The sequence below is a fragment of the Drosophila mauritiana genome, chromosome 3R (genome assembly GCF_004382145.1).
Source record: "Drosophila mauritiana strain mau12 chromosome 3R, ASM438214v1, whole genome shotgun sequence".
In the NCBI taxonomy this organism is placed as follows: Eukaryota; Metazoa; Arthropoda; class Insecta; order Diptera; family Drosophilidae; genus Drosophila; species Drosophila mauritiana.
In genome coordinates, this window is record NC_046670.1 from 6,239,862 (window position 1) to 6,256,546 (window position 16,685).

At 45.4% G+C, this 16,685-nt stretch overlaps 1 protein-coding gene across 8 annotated transcripts in view; it reads right to left on the minus strand.

Moving 5' to 3' along the window:
• Positions 1 to 16,685, minus strand: part of LOC117144053 (heterogeneous nuclear ribonucleoprotein R) — a 57,624-nt gene that overhangs the window by 20,179 nt on the left and 20,760 nt on the right. Inside the window, exon 1 of one of the 8 annotated variants that reach the window (XM_033309029.1) lies at positions 8,836 to 10,768. The exons of 6 other annotated variants lie outside the window; for them this stretch is intronic. The gene's annotated coding sequence lies outside the window, so the exon portion shown is untranslated. Of the gene's footprint in view, positions 1 to 6,059; positions 6,658 to 8,835; positions 10,769 to 16,685 lie in introns of those variants that run through there. One more of the 8 variants, XM_033309030.1, reaches the window with a different exon arrangement.

A 16,685-nucleotide genomic window follows, 5' to 3' on the forward strand; every position in this document is an offset into this window, starting at 1 on the left:
AAAGGGCAAACACCGGGGGAGCTGGCGATGCGGGAAAGGCGGGAAAATCAGGAAAAGCGCTTTATCGGGGCACAGCGGGGAAATGAATAATAAACACATGGGCAATGGATATTGAGCCGGTCGAAAGGAGTAGACAACAACGCAGGAAATTCCATTAGGATTGCAGTGAAATATCGATAAAATGGGATCCTTATACGCAGTGTTGCCATGCTTGTGCTTCTATGGCATATTGGAAGTGCATACTGAAAAAAAAACAGGATGACTGGCCACATTCCACAGCCAATTTAAGTCTTCATTCTTGGGTACCCCGAACACAAAGCTATTCAGGTGACTGCTCCTGGCCTAAAACCGCTTTCAATTTGCAACACTTGCCGGACTATGTGTTTGCTTTTTTTTTCCAGCCCGAGCCATCATTTTTTATGCATGTTTGTTATGGCAACAGGGTAGTCGCCGCTTGTTTGCCCCGGCGGTGGCAACTCTGTCCATGCATTTACTCGTACAGAAAAAATAGAAGCACGGCTAAAATGGGGAAAAAACAAAGAAACGTTTGCATGTTAAAGAACATTCCTTTTTGCATGCTCGTTTTGTTTGCCAGAGCCGCTTGGCAACTACCTCAATAAATTTGATGTTGATGCCGGCGATATGCGCAAACATACACAGCCGTACACATGCACATCCTGGCATATCCTGCCCCTTGCACTTGTGTCGGTTAGTTACACCCTCAGCTGGATAAAAACAGAAGAAAAAAAAAAACAGAAAAAGTCACCCTCTAGCCGCTCGCAGGGGTGGTTCGCCACGGATTCCACCACTCCCCCGCCATTCCGGACTCTGATTCGGATTCGGCCTCCTTTGCCAAGAGATAATGCCTGGTGTAAGGTTAGTAAATCAGCGATATGACAAATCGTCGCAAACGCAGGCGGAGCACTTAATGCGGCGCTCTTTCAATGGGAGACAAAGGAGAATCAAAAATTGCTGATAAAGCCAAATAAATCGTTTTGCCACATTTGTTCGTCACTCGCGTCCGTCTGCCAGACAATACGTCGCCACCGGCAGCAGTCTGGTCTAGAATTACAAGATCCCCCCAATGGCAAATTGGCAACACCGCCCCTGTGTCTGTCAACCGAAGCCAGACTGACTGTAGACTGCAGAAACTACGAGTATCTTTCGGATGGTGGCGGCTGGCTATAGTCCGGGGTTGTTCGCCTTGGTATCGAGGAAGTGTTAAAGTTTGTGCTTTCGCAATTTGATTTTCAAGAAGCCCTAGCCATTTAAATGTTATTGCCATGGACAACGGCGACAACAATGGGGCTCTCCTCTATAGCACAACCTTGCTGGGGGTTATTGATTTTCAGACCCCTTCGGGCCCAGCTGAGCCACAACCACAACTCCGCCGGCCAGGCCAGTTAAGCCGATTTAAGGCACAAAAATAACTCCAGACTGGCCGGAGTGAAAAGTGCAGACAGTGCAGCAGACCTGAATGAAGGCCCCCAAACGGAAGTGTGGCAAATGCCTTCTTGTAATTTATAGCCCCACAAGGGGGTTGATGGGTTGGGGTATTAGAGAAGGCGGCCAGTTGGCCGCATAAGTTGCACAATTTATGGCATTGCGACAACGAACAAATTCCCTGCAAAGTGCAGGCGAACCAAGCAAATTAGATGGAAGCGCCTCGCAGGCGGCAGAAGACGGTGAAGATTGCAGGGAAGAAAGGATGGCTTTCCGGCCTTAGGAGAATATTAAATGAATGAAAATTGTTGTAATTTATGGAGGGCTACAGAAGAAGTTTAATGAAATATTTGAAGGGCCTCCATTTAAAGTGCAATCCGAGGGAAAACTTAATTGCTGCCTACTTTTCGGCAGTGGTGTAAACAGGATGTCGGCCTGCTTTTAGGCGCTGGAAAAAGAGATTTATATTTTTAATTACAGATTTCCATCTATTTTCAATCATATCTATTTAAATGCATTGCCAAAAACATTCAAATTGAATACAAAAGGAATATCAAAATTTTCTGCAATGAAATTCCTATTCTATCGTTATGATGTGTGTCTTTATTAAAGGTTATGTATAGGTTGTCCCTATTTAAGGTTATTCCCCTGCTTATATTTACCTCCATCAGATCATTTTTGTTTTTCTATGTCTTATCGACATTTAAACAAATGCAGTCACGTGGCCGGGCTGCAGCGAACACCATATTCTTTAGCAGCCGATGCCAAAATCAAAGATAACATGGCAATAAGTTGCAAGTCGGGTTTATTTGAGTAAACACAGAAACAAGTTCGTGGCAGTTCAGTGGGGTTTTGTTGCCAAGAAACCAATCAGGCGGGTTGGTCGTTGCAATATCTGCCAAAAAAGCTCTTTTTGGCCACGTCACTGGGGTCCCACAGCCACGGCCATAAACTGTGCAGCCCCGGGGCCGGGGAAATGTTTTCAATATTTGATGCTCACATTTTGTGGCCGCAAAAGTGCAGGGACGCTCTGCCGGCCGCATCAACAAATGAAAATGGCGCCCAACATCCAACCACTTCCCGTGACCCCAGAAAGCCATGCCATTCGAGGAGGTCAGTCACGTGTTGGCCAGGCCAAAACTTTGGGGTCCTGCCGAATTCACTGCATTGCGGCAGCGACAACAACGGACAGACGGACAAACGAACGGACGGACAGTACGGACAGTATGTACAAACAGTTGCTCAGACTGAGGCATTGTGTCTATCCGTGTCCGTGGATATTTGCGCTGTGCAACTGCCGAAAATAAGGAGTGAAAAAACAAGGTACGACCTGCCTGCAACAGTACATAAAGCCGCCGGCTCATGGAAGGAAGTGGGCTGGGCTGGGGCTGGGCGAGTTGGAGAAATAGGAGGCACGCGACAAGCACAAAATGAAAATTACACAAAAGTTTGCCAGAGAAGAAAATGGCATGCTTTTTTATGGCTGCCAAAGATGCCCCCAGGAGTCGATGTCGGAGCTAGAGTTGTAGAAAGTGGAAAGCCAACTTTAGTAGTTGCAGAAAAAAAGCACACACAAATAAAGTCAGTTTTGGGGATTGAAATTCGGGATACCCTGGTTTTATAACAAAGTTCGTCGACAATACATTCTACAGATGTTGATGACCCATTGCGTGGTATAACTCCGTGTAAGCCACTATTTTAAGGCAAAAACAAATACAAATTGCCATCCCTTAGAAGTTTTCGCAAATGCTGTAAACTCTCGCCGCTGTCTGTCGAGTGGCTCCCACTTTCATTAATTACACAAAAGTTATGAGCAATCTACCCAATCCTTTTTCAAGCAAATAGGTAAAATATATATTTGCATGTTTTTCGACTAAATTTATAGCATCCTCCAGCAGAGCAAAAACGTGCCCAAAAAGTCAGAGGCAAGAACACATGCCATACGGACCAGTCGTAAACCGAAAAGCGCTTTTGTGTGCTCTACGCGACCCCCATACCAACCCAAACGAACCCATACCAACCCAAACAGATCCGACAAAACCACCCAACCGAGGCAATCCGACACAAAACCCCAGCCCAATGCGAGTAGGACAAGAGCTAAGCTAAGATAGCCGGGCACGAGATCCACTGGGTTCCCCATAGTTTGGCGAATTAGAAAAGTGCCGGCTGCAGGCGCCGCTCAATTGCATTGGATTCTAGGGGGAATAGTGGGGCTAACGTATGTACATATATCCACGATAGAATGGGGAGCGGCGTATCTTGCATTTTTATTTTAGCATATTTTATTATTTGCGAAATTAGGCTGCTCCAAGTACCGCCCGCCGTGGTGCCTTCCTATTGTATGGCATGGTGTGGTGTGGCCTGGTGGCAAGGAGTGGGTGGCACATCCTGGCAGATAGCTCCGGATGGCACGGCACCCGCTGATTGCAGTGTGGCTACAGAGACATCGGCATTCAAAGTGGCCTGAATAAATTGGGTGCAGCGGGAGGCAACTATTTAGAAGAAACTGCAGAACTGGGAACATGGGGTCTTTGATACAAAAACATAATTCATTTAACTTAAAGGAAGCTTTAACTCCTATGGGTACTGCGTTGCACTAAGCCAAATTATAAGTGAATGTTTTGATCAAGAATTGTCTAAGAGTCTTGAGTTTCAATTGAAAATGCACTTCTGGTTAAGATGGCTGTTTGTAATCACCGCAGAGAGGCTTATTAATACATATTTTCAATTTGAATAATTAATGAGCAGAACGAGGAGAGGGGGTATTTTCGCAAAACAACTACATTCCCCAGTGATGGGGTAAGAAAAGGGACATGAAAGAGAAAATTACTTAACGCGGCTCCCAAGTTGAATGCAAAAGCCAAAACGTGTTTGCCGGCAACCCCTGTGGAGAGACCCCCCAAGGCCCCCACCCAGAATGGAAGGCCCCTGGCCGCCGGCCATGTTCTTGCCGAGAGCCAAGAGTCATGCATCATGCAACACCCAAGCGAAGTGAGAGCCGCTTTTGGGGGCAGCGCGGAAGTACAAAGGCGAGCGAGGAGAAAACATGGCGAAGCGCCAAATTATGCGCACATGGGTGGGGTGAAAGGGGAGGAGGTTGCATAGGGGCATGGGGATAATGCAAGGGGGTTTGTTGAGGACGCGACAGACAAACAGAAGAAGAAACTGCAAATAATTGCTCGCTCTCCGATTCTCACTGCCTCTCCTTACGCGCATTCTTTGGAGAGCGCATTCGTTGCACTCAAAGCTTTTGGGCCAATGCAGGCGAGCTTTCGGCCTCTTCAATCCACCCAGCCATCCCCCACATCTTCCCCCCTTTTGTGCACGCCGGCCGGTTTTCGAAATTGCATGTGTGTTATGTGGACTTAGTTTGTGTTGCAAGTATGTGTGAGTGTGGACGCCATTGGCTTGACACGTGGCCGAAAGATTTGGAGCCCAGGAGCAAGAGCATGCTGCGCCAAATCAGGATGCAGTGGCCGAAGGAAGGCAACACTCGAAAACGTACCACAAAACAGAGTGAAAATCTCAGTTTAAGAGGCGCTACAAACCGGTTTGCCACAAACACACACACATATACAAAACTAACACAGGGGCGATTCAACTTTGGCTGGACTTTTCTTTATTTTAAGTTCACTTATTAATGATTTAAGCGGCGTCGGCGGCGAAGACCAGATATTGGAGCCGAAGGAAGGGCTACAAGGGAAAGGGAGAGAGGGAAGACAAGAAGAAGGAGACGCAGAAGAAGGGAGGCACAGCGAGCGATGCAAAAGGCAAAAATCAAAATGGTGGCCAAAGAAGAATTGGGGGACTGCGAGGGAGTGGTGGGAAGGGGTGCCAAAGAGGTAGACGACGGCGTTTTAATGCGATTGTGACGATGTTAAATGCACTCACACACACACACATATTGGTGTGCAAGCGTCGCGAAAAGAAAAAAAAACCATGCTGCATGCCTCTCTCCGCTGAGAATGTGTGTGTCTGTGTTGGGGGCGCTTCCATTGTGGGGCCTCTGCGTTTCTTTGTGTGCGTGCAGCTGCAGTGTTGAGAAACGCTAAGAAACGTGGGCGTTGTTGTTGTCGACGTCCGTTTCAGCTTTTTTATTATTTAATATCAGGGGAAAACACCTGAACGCACATACATTTCATTTAAATTCATTTCGGCCGGTTCATTTCGTTTCACTTCACGCCATGCGTCAGCTGTTTGGCGTTTTAATTTTATACCCCATACGCAGTGTATACATATAGACGTTTCTAATTTTTGCACATTATTGCAAACACGCACACACTAACACCTATGCATGTGTTGGGCACTTGGGGCTGCAGTGCAAGAAAAGAGCGAGGAGGAGAGCGAGACGAGGGCGAAGTGAAAAAATAATATAAAATAAAATGCCGTCGGTTTTTGTTCCTACATCGGAACGTACTGACACACACACAGAGGCACTCGAAATCACTCTCACACACAGGCACTTGATACGATATTGTTGTCTGCTGCTCGCTCACTTTTTACATTTTATATTTAGTACATATAGCACACGGTGCCAATATGTGTGTGTATGTGTGTGTGTAGCCACTAATTGCAAATTGCAGTTCGCAAATGTATCGCCAAGATACTGAAATTACCTTTTTTGTGTTTTGTTGTATTTGGCTTGCACTAAGAAATTCACAATATTACTTCGTTGCGTTCAATTTGAACTATCGGTATTTATTTTGTTTAGTTATTATAACTCTGCTCGGCGTTGCACAATTTGTTGCTAGATTTCTGGCATTTTCTAAATAGAATATTTGTATTTTATTTAAGATCGTAGCGTATATGAGATCACAATTGGCCGCCCGCCGTTCCGTCGTTACGTTTCCGTTTCGATTCGCATGCCGCGCGCGCTCTCAGCCAGCATATTTCATTTTTTGCTTTATTCGTTAATATAACTATGGGAATTTATGGTCCTGCGTTATTTTCGTTTTCGTTTGACTTTTGGCAAGCACACTTCGCATCCGAGCTGCAGTTGGCGTTGGTTATTTTTGGTTAGCTGGTATGTCCAATTTTGCGTGTGGCAGCCGCGTTGTAATAATGGCGGACGGCAACGTCTACGTCACCGGTTCTCGGTTCGCCAACGTCTGAGAATCGAACTGAGAATCGAGAACTCAGAATCGGCAGCAGCAGCAGCAGCAGAAACAGAAGCAGAGGCTGTGGCCGCTCCGCTCGCAATTCTGGTCTTCACTTCGTCACTTGCGTCGCACAACAAAAGCCACAAACCAAACCAAACAACTACAACTCGGGGAGTCGCAGTCGCACTCGCAGTCGCAGCCACGAAAAAGCTGCAGCGACAAAAGTGCACGCACACCACCGCGAGCGGAGAGCCCACGGAGCGTCACTCTCACACATACGTTTGTATCTCAGGGCAGGCAGGCAAAAAGTTTCGCAAAAAACGCAAGCGAGAGAAAGAGCGGAGGGAGAGAGCCACAGCTTGATAAGCAGCAGAATTTGCACAACAAAGCGAAAAGCGAAAAAACATGCTCTCCCAATGACACACACAAATAAACAGATTGCTCTCTCGCTCTCTCTCTGGCTCTCTTTTGCTGGGCCTCTGAAAGATCGCGAAAAAAAACCCGAGAATCGAATCTTGTCGCGTGTGGAAACCAAGTCTTCATCTTCTTCAACATCGAACTCCGTCAGATTATAAACAGTAAAGCAAAAACCAGACAAACAAAAGTGAAAATTCCTTATAAATAGGCTAAGGGAATTTCAGCAAGTTTTCTTCGGACTATATAAGCAATTTCTTCTACACCAAAAGAAAAGTTTGCAATATCTTATGACACATAAAAATCAAAATAAAGTTTTATAAAATATAAAATATGGGAACTTTAGTAAGCAATTAACGGAAAAATTCTAAGAAAATTGTTGAGCAGAGGTTGTATTTGAACTTGGTCTTACTAGAACTGATAATAAAAGCAACATAGGCTGTCCAAGCATTAACATTCTTTTTTTTCCTGTGCAACGTATATTTCGCATTCACTGTCGACGTTCCACAATGCGTTCCACACGCACACACAGCCACACAAATACAAATGCGAGCATGAGAAGCTTCTATGCAAAAAAACTCTGATGAACATTCCTTCAAAGGGGTTAAATGAGCGAAAACAACAAAAAGAACGAATGCCCAAGGGCTGAGTGAAAAAACGTAGATGCTGTCTGTAAATTTTTATACAACTTTGGCATGAGGGCAAATCGTCAGTCGAATCGTTAACTAAAATAAACGCACACAGTTGCACCGGCCAGTCAGTTTGCAAACACACAGATACGATTTATAGATGCCGATGCACACGCACGGATACGGATACAGATACAGATACGAATACGAATACACCCACACAGATGCAGCTGAGAGTTGACTGGACAGTAGTGTGTTTTGGGGGGTTAGGGTTTTCCAGGGGGGTTCTCTTCGGGTGGAACAGGAACCCAACGCCCACGCTTTCCGGCTTTTTGGTCATGAACTTGTGGGTTTCGCTCGTCTGCCGGTCCCCCAAAACAACAACTGCACCACACGATGCACCACCCACTTTCCGACCGACGGACCACCAACAAGGTAAGTGTCTCGTCGGCACGTGAACATTCCAATTCGGTAGCAAAGGATTCTATCGCGCGGTTAAAAATAAACAATAATAAGAGGAATTCTTTAAGCACTCAGCATTCGTCTTTAAATCAAAATATGTCCAAATTATTTACTTTGCGGCACAACTTTAGAGGGTCTCTCAAGTTACCGAAAGTTTGGGACTTTGTGATGAAAACGGAGACCCTGGAAAGTTGGCTTTAAAAAACATAAGTGGGTGCCGCTGACTAACAGTAAAACTGCTGGGTAACTTTAGAAGCTGGTGAAACAATTCGAGTGTGCTGGCGAAAAATTCCAGTAGAGTGTGAGAATGCTTGCGACCAATAATCAAAGATAGGAATTCCAGAGCTATCTTTCCCTTACATAGATAATGCAATGTTAATACAAACAGAAATATATAAACTTTGTATCAAAAGAAAACGTTTCAAGAAAACTATTTGATGAAAACTTTAGTACAAATAATAATTTAGAAAATCTCCTTGAAGAAGTAAGATTAGTAAGTAATCAAATGTGGAATGTTTCTGGGGTAAATTAAATCGTGATTAAATAATATATATGAAAGAAAGAAATCGCAATAGGTTATCTAGCTTTGAAAGCAAAGCCCTTCAACAAAAAGTCTTGGTCGGCAACCTTGAGTCACCATCTAAACTCTATATGTGTCTTAACGGCGGCTAACGAAATACTTTGCGAAATCGGAATATAAAAACGCAGAGATCCATATCTGTTCTATTTAGCGAAAAGGTGTGCCCGGCAGCTGTACTGGCGATTTAAAATCTGAGTTGGCGACTTACTCGAGCGAATTGTTGCTGCAACTTCCGAGTGGAGAGTATCTCAGGCGCTGTGTATCCAAGTGAGTGGGGTGCGCTGTTGCAGCTGGTGATGATGATGACGATGATGATGTATCCAATGGGTGCTGTAGATATTTAATCCGAAAATGTGCTAAGCTATATTTATGCGAATTAATGCGAATGTGTGTTTTCAGCTTGAGTTTCAGTTACGTTTTTGCACTATTCAAGAACTTCACTGGAGATTAGTTATACATAGATTCACTTGACCGCACTTATCGACTACAATGGGTGTTTGTTGCAAATTAATTGCCACTTTCGCGCTTTTCCGACACGTTGCGTTGCGATCCGAAGAATCGAGAGTGGCGGAGATACGGAGATACCGAGATGTGCAGTGTGCAATGTGCGTAGTGCGATGCTCGACGGAGAGTACAGTAGATCACACCGATCCAGTCCGATCCAATCCGATCGTGGCTCTCTCTTTCTGAGCAGGAATGCAGCTCTGCAGTAATTGCAATCAGCGGTGCATTCGCCAGCGAACTGATCGCCTGTTGCTGGGGGCTGTGGCTGCAGATCGTCGATCAGAGCAGCGCGGCACAGGAAGTGCACGAAGGCTCGGAGAACAAGTTACGAGCGCTCGGCTTTCCCGATCGTCGATCGGCCGATGCAGTTGCACTCTCAGTTCTCTTTCCTCAGCTGCGTTTTTGTGTTTTTTCTTGCTGTTTTATTTCGCATGGGGCGTATACCCCGCGTGGAGCTTTGAAGCCTCGATCGGCGCTCCAGAGCCGCTGCAAAAGCTTCGGATGCACTTTCCCTGGCTCTGCGGGTTACGTAAAGCTTGCAGGCAGGCTGCCAATCAGGTAGTAGTATCTGGGCTAATTTTGATTAAATTTCCTTTAGCTATTACGAATTTTGGAAAGTCTCGGACGACTGCGTTTCGTGGTTTTTATTGGGGCGATCCAATCGGGTGCAATCCGAAACCGTTCGAAAGGTAAATTGCGAATGTGGGCAAACGCAGTCGCTGATGGCAAAACGTTGATTGCTCTAACTGGTTAATTATATAATTTAAATTGTTTTCAGTTCGCCTCACTTGATGATCATAGTTTGTCACTGAACACTGAGTATGCACTTTTAGTTGTTTGCTCTCTTGTATATATGTATATATTCTAACACTGTGTTTTTCTTCTTTTCGTTGATTTTTATTTTGTTTTACTTTGTTTTAGGTTGTGTTTGTTTCACTTGTTAGATATTTATAGATTTTGTATTTGATTTTAATGCATTTCCAGACATGTCGCTGCATTTTGCGTACGCTTTACAGTTTGCAACGCGTGGCCATAGATACTTTGTAACCCGATTTAGTACAAGTTTTATGGCGTTGGGACTGCGTTCGTTCGATTCGTTGTTATATTTTAAAATTAGTGGTTAACATTAAAAGCGTAATTGGCTTGAACACTTAACCATAGTAGAGAATATTATCAAAGATTTACCGTCGTTATTAAATGTAGCAAATAAAGAAAAACTTAAACAAAAACTGGCAAAGGTTTTGCTTAAACGTTTTAACACTAACAAGTTTTACTCTGCTGACAATTGTGTTGTGTGATTGATTCGATTCTATTGTTTGATTTTCCAAATGTGCTGCTGGCTGGTTCTATTGCAGTTTCTATTTAGTATATGGTATAATCCAAAGTGTTTTGAAGATATCGTATGCGCGGACTCCGATCCTGAATAGAATTTTGACTAAGAATTGGTGATTTCCAACGATGGTTGCGTTTTTGACTGGGTATTTATTATTAATTCCGAAAGATGTGTTGTTTATGGTTAGAGATTCCTTAACCGTTTGTGTAAAAAGTTCCAGATTTGTGGTTGCAATATTTTCGCATGGTCGTTTGCGCGTCCGCGATACTTGCGAGTGGAGTGGCGATGCGATACAGATACAGATACCCGGCTGGCTGGGCAGTCAGTCAGTCTCAGAGTCCCGGTTTTCAGAGTCTCAGTCGTTGGCGACAAAAAAGCTTGCAGTCGCAGTCGCAACCGCTCACAGATACAACGCACACATCGACGGAGAGAGAGCGCGAGAGAGCACAAATTGGATTGCCGGCTACGCACACAGGCACATTCTGCGCTTCCTTTTTGTTTTGTTTTTGGCATTCGCAGGGACTGCATTGGTATTGCAACCTCTCTCTGCAGCACAAACACACACACACTGAGATACACGTTGGCGTAGCCTGCTTTTTGTAGTTTTTCGCCCCAGCCACAGCTAGCAACCACCCAGCTTTTTGCCGGCTTGTAGTCAAACCTTTGTCGCCCGGAGAGCACCGCTCTCTCTCGATGGTTTTTTGTGGGTTTTCTGCCACTCTGAATTGACCCCTCAGTGATTCTGATTCAGATTCAGTTCGAGATTCCGATGCCCGATGCCCAAAGATGCCAACAAAGTAGCGATGCGTTTTGTCGCCAGGCGCTCTCCTATCTCTGCCGCATATCTCTGTCTCCCTTTGCCGCGTCGTCCGTCCTGCTTGCGCTCGCTCGAAATGTTTGAGGAACATTTCAATTAACTGCAATTCTTCAGCTCCCATCGCTGCCCGCCGGGCAATCCGTTTTTATGATCCATCCACATCACTGCGCTGCCCGCCACCCGTCCAAGTTTAATTAACTCGAAGTCACGGACAATGGCCGAGCGACAAGTAAAGCGTATCTAGATGCCCCCGATAAGATCTGTCATGGCTCTATGTGCCCATCTCTCTCGGATTCAGTTACTGATTCGGATGGATTTTCGCCACTCGCTAACTCAATTTGCCAGCCAGCCAGCAGGTGCGATGACCGCACTGGGGGAGTACGCAAAGTCTGATGGGAAAACAATAATATAAGATGCGTTGTAGGATGGGGAGTCTTATAGATTCATGGGCCGGAATATGACCAAATAGCTAACTGTTTCAGTGTTATTTTAAGTTCCCAATTATGTTATTTTTTCCCTCTAAATGAATGAAATATTCTGTTGATCTGTTCTGGCAGTACAAATAATAATCTTATATAATATAAAATAAAATTTGGTTCTGGGGCATTACATCTAAGAAAAAGATAATAATAAGAAAAAACTGTGCCATCGGTAGATAACAGTTCAATTTCTAGAAGTACGACTGTAGGATCGACGAAATCCTTAGGTGGGTGAAAATCGAAAGCGTCTTCTTTCGCAACCAGGGCAGAAAACGAAAGCCAAACGGATGGAATGTAGGCAACGAGGCTGAAAGGATAACGCTTATGCTGATGCTGATGCCTCGCATTGATCACGCTGACCATCAGAAGCGGAAGAGGCAGCAACAGCAGCAGCAGCAGCAGCATCATCATCAAAAGTCGGAGGCATCATCAAGAACAACAACATTAAGAAAGAAATGTCCGTATCTGCGGCGATAACGCAGTTTTTCGTGCCGATCCTGTTTTCATTCCCACAGTTTTGCGAGGCTTACATCTGACGGGGGACGCAGTGGCCCCGTAGTGGCGGTGGCTCTTTGCCAGCTAGCTGTAGGGGAATATCACGGACGCATGGTCATCATCAAGGCGATCGGATCGGATCGGATCGGAAAGGCTTGGATCGCCTCGGATCGGAGCGCTCTTCTGCCGGCGTCGCTGCGATGGTCTCGAAATAATAAGATGACATCCAACACTTCTTGCGATCCGAGAGGCACAAACACACAGGCGAAGGCACAAAGCTCAAGACCCTACCCCCATGCATGTGTGCCCCGGCGGTTCCCCTATAGCGAGCCCCTCATCCTCATCCAGATCCTCGTCCTCGTACCGCTTCTCCCTCTTCAACCCCCTGCCACGCCAGCCGCAGCAGTCCGCAGTCCGTTCCAAATATTTTTCATATAAAAAATCGTATTTTTTTCCCTCTCGCGCATAATAAAACTTTTTCTGCATGCTTTTCATTTCATTTCCTTCGAGATGCCGGGGTTGCCGAGGGTCGAGCGGTTTTTGGGGGGAGGGCGGCAGACAGCAGCGCACTTGGCCGCCGCACAAAGGAAGATCACGACGCAAGGACTTGTCTGCATTCAAATGGATGTAGGTAGAGGTAGAGGTAGAGGTATAGGTAGAGGTACTCACACTCGCCTAAGGACGCGTCCTCGAATGTACCTGAACCTCTCTCGCAAAAGGATGGACAATGTCCAGGGCCCGAAACTTATTGAGCCGCGCTGATAGTTCAGTTTCTCCTCGTTTTTTTTATTTAATATTCCTATTCGCTCTTCCTTCTGGCTCGGCTTTTTATCGCCGGTGGTTGGTTGCTCACGTTTTTGCTGCTGAGCTCTTGGATTTGGCGAGTATGGCTTTTACTTATGCGAGGAGTAAAATCAATCTGAATTAAGGAAATCCCTCGAAAGTCTTAAGAATAGGGTATAATTCAGCAGCGCGGGTGCAGGAATTTGTAATTTATTTTAGAAACATTTATTTATCTTAGAGATATGAAAAATAATATCTTTTCTAGCGAATAAATGGTTTTATGCAACATGACATTTGGATAACAGGAGCATTGAAATTTGATTTAGGGCAACACAGTTTTTTAGTTTTAAATTTAACATATACACATATTTTAAAATCGATTTTCTTGTCAAGTCAAGAAAGTAGTTTCCAGTCACCGTTGCGAAACGTTGTTTACCCAAAATCTTAAATGCCAACCCAGAAACACGGACAGGAAGTGGATGACCAGCCGCTGCGAGGACATCGCAAGAGAAGGACGATGAGCCAAAAAAAAAAAAAAACAGAAAAAACGAGCCATGAACGAAGGAAACTCAATGCGACATTTGCATTTTTAATGCAGACCCACATATAAAACTACGTTTTTTATGAGTTGATTTTGATTTGCCTCCTTTTTATAAGTATTTTTTGCATTTGACCAGCGACTGGTTCGTTTCGTCTAATTTTTTGCTCGCCGCTTCCTTTTTTTCCTAGCGCTGCGAGAGGCGGTCGCTTGACCATCGTGTCTCCTCCTTTGGCCATTGTCTGTGCCACGGTGTCACCTTCGAGCGGCCAGCAGGACGAGCACGACGAGCAGGATCGCGGGGATCGAGGGGATAAAAGTAATAGCCAGAGCGCTGACCACGCAGACAAGACAAAAAGCTAAGCAGAAAAGCACACACAACGGGAGGAGCGCAGTATCCTTTTGTGATATATGAGTAAGTTGTACCTGAAGGATATGCGCTGAGCCGTTGAGCACACACAAACTGGAGGAGGCAAGCTGCACCACCACCATCAGCATCACCACTACCATTACCATCAGCACTGCACACTATCATCTTCTTACGATTTTGGCTCGGAGTTTATCATTCGATATCGAGCACAGCGTGATTATATTGTGGATGAATGGACTGGGTGATGGGGGACGGGTATAGGAATGAGGACGAGGATGAGTATGATGACCGCACCCGTGGCCTGGACACCCCGAAATCCTGCAGAGAAACAGAGAGAGAGAGAGCGAGAGCACCCCTCGATGATCTTCTCGGGTCGTGGTCTTTGTTTTTATGGCCATGGCTGGTGGGAAAATTTATCTAAATTGTCGATGGCGTTCTTTTTTTTTGCATTTGATTCTTTTGCAAAAGGGATTTCTCTTTCTTTCGCTTTTGTCATATTGTGGAATGTTTTGTCGTCACTTTTGGAATGGACCAGCAACGGGAAGAAAAAAAAATATAGTATAATGATGCGCCAGCAAATGGCCAAAGTCCATAAATTAAGCCCGCGGCAGGGACAGAAGGGCAACGCATCTGACAGCGGACAGCGGACAGGATAGATGCGAGGAAGTAGAACAAAAAGCTGGCAATTGGATGAAGGTGTTAAAATATAATGCGCCCTTGTTCCGCATCCTGCCAAGGACCCTTCGATTCGAACCGAGGCGATTGCCGAGGCAACGATCTGATGTGCGCGAGTAAACAGAAGCCGAATTTTCAAACATTTTTCCAATTAGCTGTCAGAAGGAAAACTCCTTGACGTTGCCGCCGCGAAAATCAACAAACTGCGGAAAATAGCTGAAGTTGATGGGATGGGGTCGTTGCGACACGCAAACTGCACCGGGGGTTGGCAATTATTTTTAACGAACGCTCGTAGTGGGCGGCCCAGAGGTCCTGGGTCAATGCTCGCAATCCCATATTACTCATACGCCCTGCGTTACCGTACTGAGCCGTTTCTGGGTCAGTACGATCCCAGGCCAACGGATCGCGGGCGAGATTAAGATCCATCGAAAGTAAAACAAGACGCAGCTGACGCGGCATAAATCTCGGCAACTGCAGCTGCAACTGCAATTGCAACGAGACCCGGCTTCCACGCAATCAACGCATTAAATCAATTTTAACTTGGCCTACTTTCTTGCCTTTTGCCATCGCAAGGGGCAAGTTGTTCTCACTTCTCTTTTGCTAAAACAAAAGCCACAACAGCCGACCCTTGCAACGAGCAATGCAATGCAATGCAGCACAGCAGCAACATCGCAGCAGCAACAGCCGTGCAGCTTGCACATGGCGCAGCCTGGGAAACCGACAGAGATGCCGGCTAGGCGTTCTGGAGGGGAATCACTTGGCGGAGAAGGGACGACGTGGACGCACGGGTTGGACCCATTGAAATGCAATCTGCGCACACATGGCGACGACAACAGCGCTTTTAGTTCGCCAGCCTGTGTTTACGGATATTTTGAGCGCGGTTAAAGCGCAAGAACGCGTTTTTGTCGCCGCCAACAGTATAGTGAAAGTTAAACACAAAGTGTAAAGTGCAGTTTGCACAACTAACAATTATTGACTATAGTAATTATTTACTAAAATAAATAATTATTCCATATTGTTCTGGTAATTGTTATATGTGGACTTAGAACAATGAATCAAAACGACATACGTTCTCAGCGACAATGTGAACAAGACGAGCGCCGGCTCTCTTTACAACGCAACAATGCATACTTTTCTTTCGTCTCACCGCAAATCGGTGATCGAGCACCCTCACCTTCAACTAACTCGAAACTTTTGCCCTCAGCGAACGACAGACCGCGTTCTTGCTCTCCCTCTCTGCCTGCTTCGGCTCACAAGTCGTGGAGCGAAGAGACCGCCTCTCCTACCCCGCTCCTCTCGCAGCGCCAAACGACCGTCCCGGGTAACTGTAACACTGCAATAACGAGTGCAGTGACCTCACTGGCAACTGCCACAACATCAACTTCGTCAGCGGCCCAACTAATTATCGCTGTGCCAGCTGTAAATAATTCAGCAGCACTGACCGTTTGCAACAACAATAATGCACGTAAAGAAGAATCAAAACAAAAGCAGAAGTCGATTTCGACTGTGCAGACTGGCATGGATCGCTACATCCAAATCAAGAGAAAGCTCAGCCCTCAAAACAATAAGGCAGGTAATCAACCCAAAATCAATCGAACCAACAACGGCAATGAAAACTCTGCAGTAAATAATTCAAACCGATATGCTATCTTGGCTGACTCTGCGACCGAACAACCCAACGAAAAAACGGTAGGGGAGCCAAAAAAGACCAGGCCTCCACCAATTTTCATACGAGAACAAAGTACAAATGCACTTGTAAATAAACTCGTTGCTTTGATTGGTGACAGCAAGTTCCACATTATCCCACTTAAAAAAGGAAATATTCATGAAATAAAACTACAGATCCAAACAGAAGCAGACCACCGTATAGTGACTAAATACCTAAATGATGCTGGTAAAAACTACTACACATACCAATTAAAAAGTTGCAAAGGGCTACAGGTAGTACTTAAGGGCATTGAAGCAACAGTGACACCAGCTGAGATAATTGAGGCTCTGAAGGCCAAAAACTTTTCTGCAAAGACAGCTATTAATATTTTAAACAAAGACAAAGTTCCGCAGCCA